We start from the raw sequence: 3683 nt of genomic DNA, 5'->3' as shown, positions 1-3683 counted from the left end.
TCTCTTTGGTTTCTGTTGTCTCATTTACATGGCTTGTGATTAATATTTTATTCGCTTGATGGAGCATAGGTTGTTATGGATGTGGCATGTAATGATAGCAGATATGAGGTTGGCATGCAAGAACTTAAATTGTAAAAAGAGCTATTTGACATCCAGACGTCAGCATTTTCATTTCTGTCCATTAGTGAAACAATTGTGGTGTCTTGACCTCTGAAATACGTTCTTAAATTCCTTGAGTTGCTGTGTGAGCCACTGGAGGGCACTAGTGGGTAAGTGACCAATTCCACCTGCTCTGCAGTTCCTTTTCTTCCCATTTATTTCTGAATTTCTTTAGGTTCCACTAGACTGCAGCTGTCTTACACTGTGTTCCTTGTATTTGAACATGGTTATAGTTCAGCACCAGAAGCATGTGTTATGGATCCACTGGAAGTGAGAGAAGGAACTTGCTGTAAAACACCCAAGGCCCTGTCTTGCCTGTTGTCTGAAGACCTCCCAGAACAGGGCAACAGGCACTACCTCAGCTCTTGGACAATATGGTCTGTGAGATCTTTCAGCATCACTTAGGTAATATGCATCCAGCAATGCTTGTTTCTTTTGCATCTTGAAGTTGCAAGAGCCTGGAAAATGATGAGAGCACATCATGTTCAGTTTTGCCAGGTTCTACATCAGCAAAAAGGGTGGGAGGTATCACAAGTGTTTAACCAGGAAAAGGAAGGTCTAGTACTTGGTTGTGGGGCAGCATACTGTAAAAAAAGTATGGGGTTTTTTGGTGAATAGCGTAATGCAGTGTCTACCTGAAAGCTTCAAAGCATTTCATAAAACGAGAGAGATGTCCTAGTTCCTTATTTACAAGTATGGGTGCTGAGTCAGGTAAAGGTGGTTGCACAGCAAACATGACTGGATGCGTGTTATTCCTAATTCTAAGTCAGAGTTTCAGCCATTAGATCATTTCTTGTACTTTTAGCTCAAAATTGTATTTTGTTTAGAGTGTATGAAATCACCTACTAGAATAAATACGTAGGTATCTAAAACATAACCATCCAATGGGCCTTTAATTCTGGTAACTGAGTCAACAGGAAAGTAAAAACTATCACAAGAGAATTAGGACAGATACGTTTCTTTCATATGGACTGTCTTCTGAAGGGGCGGTGCTTTCTCGCTAGGCTGGGTGTCTTTGGCTAAATAACACGCAGGCTGGCCCTGAGATACAGGAAAGGGCAGACAAGAAGTCAGTTTCCAGTGGCCTGTGCTGACACTTCTTCATAGTGCTCCCACCCTGAGCTTCACTGTAAGGCTGGAGTTGTATGAATGAAGTACATAAAGTAACCAGTCCCTGTGATACCTGAATTGTTGTCACAGAACATGTAGCACTTCATGTTACTAGAAAATGTATAACTATTACTCTTCTGCCTGTCTCTTGGTGGCACAGAATTTCCTTCTGTGATTTGCCCTGAGGTGATATAAATCTGAGCACTATAAGGTAACAATTTTGAATAATGGATGAGGACAGTATCTGCCTTCAATCCCAGCATGTGCAAAGGAGAGGTGTTTGGCATTCAGGTTAAATGAAACCTAGTTCTCTTATCAGTCTAACTTGATTTCAGATTCCTGCCAATATGCTTTGGGTAGGGACTTTCAGATACCCTTGATCTATCAGTCTAGTCTCGCTCTTACTGAAAGCAAGTGCAGAACTGGATTTTAAGAGAACAGTAGGGTGACGCCCAGCAGAACGGTGTATCTGTTGGGAGTTCCCCTTGTCTAAATTGAATTTACCTGTTTGTTATATTTACCTATTACCTACAGGATCTGTTTTAGAGAGATGTTGTGAAGGGTAATTGTAGGGAATATTTGGAACCATATGTTGATTATTTCAGTAAGTTACTAGAAACAGCACGAATTGCTGCTTTTGAATGTATATCCTTGTAACTCACACTAAGGAACTAGTGAATAATAAATAAAGCACCCCTCTGACCTGTGAGCAGTCTTGACTGGTTAGGTGGGGATAACTGCCAAAGTCTGCTCAGTATGATCCATACCTCACTCTGTGATGTTAGCGCTCCTTCTTGTTGCTACACCACGTTTCACTTTCTCAACTGGATGGGAGTCTTTCACCGTACAGCTTTTTTTCATATCTCTTCCAGCTTCCCTCTCATCTTTACGTAGACACACCTTTATGTGCTACTTTGTAGCAAGCCTTAAGAAGCATTCTTCATCTCAAAAGGTGGATGTACGTACATGCACATGCATATGCTTATCTATACAGGTAAGCTCCTACCTACCTCGTATTAAACATTTGTGTGCACAAGTAAGCTGTGTAAGGGGCTGAGAATTTTGCACAGGCTTCTGGCGAGGCCACCAAGAGGACCAATGTTCAGCTGACATTGCACTAGCTATATCCATGCATTTATTTAAAGCTGTTTGGCTCTGAAGCTAGCGTATAGATCCCTTCCAGACCATCCTACGGTGTCTGGGATGGCAGTAAGTCAGCTTGGGTTAATTGGGGGCATTGCTACTATTTTAGGGGAGGGGCGTCACATCTACACTACTGGTCATTGAAGCTCTGAAATGCCATGTTTGTAAAAAAAATAGTGCATATCACATGTTCAGGTGAAAATAATAATGACATTAATTGAACTAGTTTGCCCTTTCTTTCTCCAAATCCAGGTTCATTATGAACTCCCATTTAAAAAAATTGCATCACATTCTTGTCATAGGACATACTTCAGGTCTCAGTGTGATAGATTCTTTCTGAATAGTTTGTGTTTTGAGGACTCGGTGATTATCTTTGTTTGATGATTACTGAGCACAGGTGTGTGATAGGCTCAGAAATTAGAGCCTTGGGGATTTTTAGTTTGCTTTTTTGCTTGTTGAAGGCTGGAGAGAACTGGAAAGCAAGCCAAATCTGTTAGCCAGCACTGGCTGGATTCCTGAGCTATGTAAAGAGTAATATAGAGACATTTATAAAGCATTAGCTAGTATTTAAAATGCAAACTTCTAACACAAGTACTTGCATCACAGCTTCTCAGTAACTGTAAGCTGTTCGTGGTTTTTTTATTATGCTATTCTTCCTATATTGTTGCATCAAGAGATAAACCAAAATGTGTCGTGATACATGATTTTGAAGGCTTTAAATACTCACTTGAATGCATTTTTAGCAAAGTGAGCTCAAAGCAAGCTGCTCTGTATTGTGATAGCTGAGCAAAGCCAGCCTTGGCTATGCTTGTGTTTTGGATTAAAGCCCAAGTTTTGTACAAGAGTTTTTAGTGGTGTATTTAAACCCAGATTACAGATATTTCGAACTTCCACTTACTATGCAGACTTGCATTTGAAGGTGACAGAGATGCTTTGTTCTGGGGGTGGTGGTGGTTTTGTTTTTTTAACGTAGACTTCATCAGCATAGTGTGGTGTTTTTTTTCAAGCCTCAGGTGCTAATTGCAGTAGCACTTTGTCATGTCAGCGTTCCCTTGTCTGCGTTTAGTCTTATCCCCCAGTTTTCTTCATCTGCATTTTTTTTTCAGGCTGTAGGCTACTACAGAGAAAGAATACCTTTCATTACTCCCAGAGCTTTAGCCAGCACAGTGAAAAAAGGTAAGCATACTGCTATATGCATTTAGCCTCGTCTTATGTTTGTTGCCCAGTAAAGAGGTTAAGTGTGGAATAAGATCTTCCAAACTTTCATACTG

The sequence above is a fragment of the Falco naumanni genome, chromosome 4, assembly GCF_017639655.2.
Source record: "Falco naumanni isolate bFalNau1 chromosome 4, bFalNau1.pat, whole genome shotgun sequence".
Classification (NCBI taxonomy): domain Eukaryota; kingdom Metazoa; phylum Chordata; class Aves; order Falconiformes; family Falconidae; genus Falco; species Falco naumanni.
The sequence above is the reverse complement of the archived record's forward strand: the minus strand, read 5'-3'. Positions refer to the sequence as shown.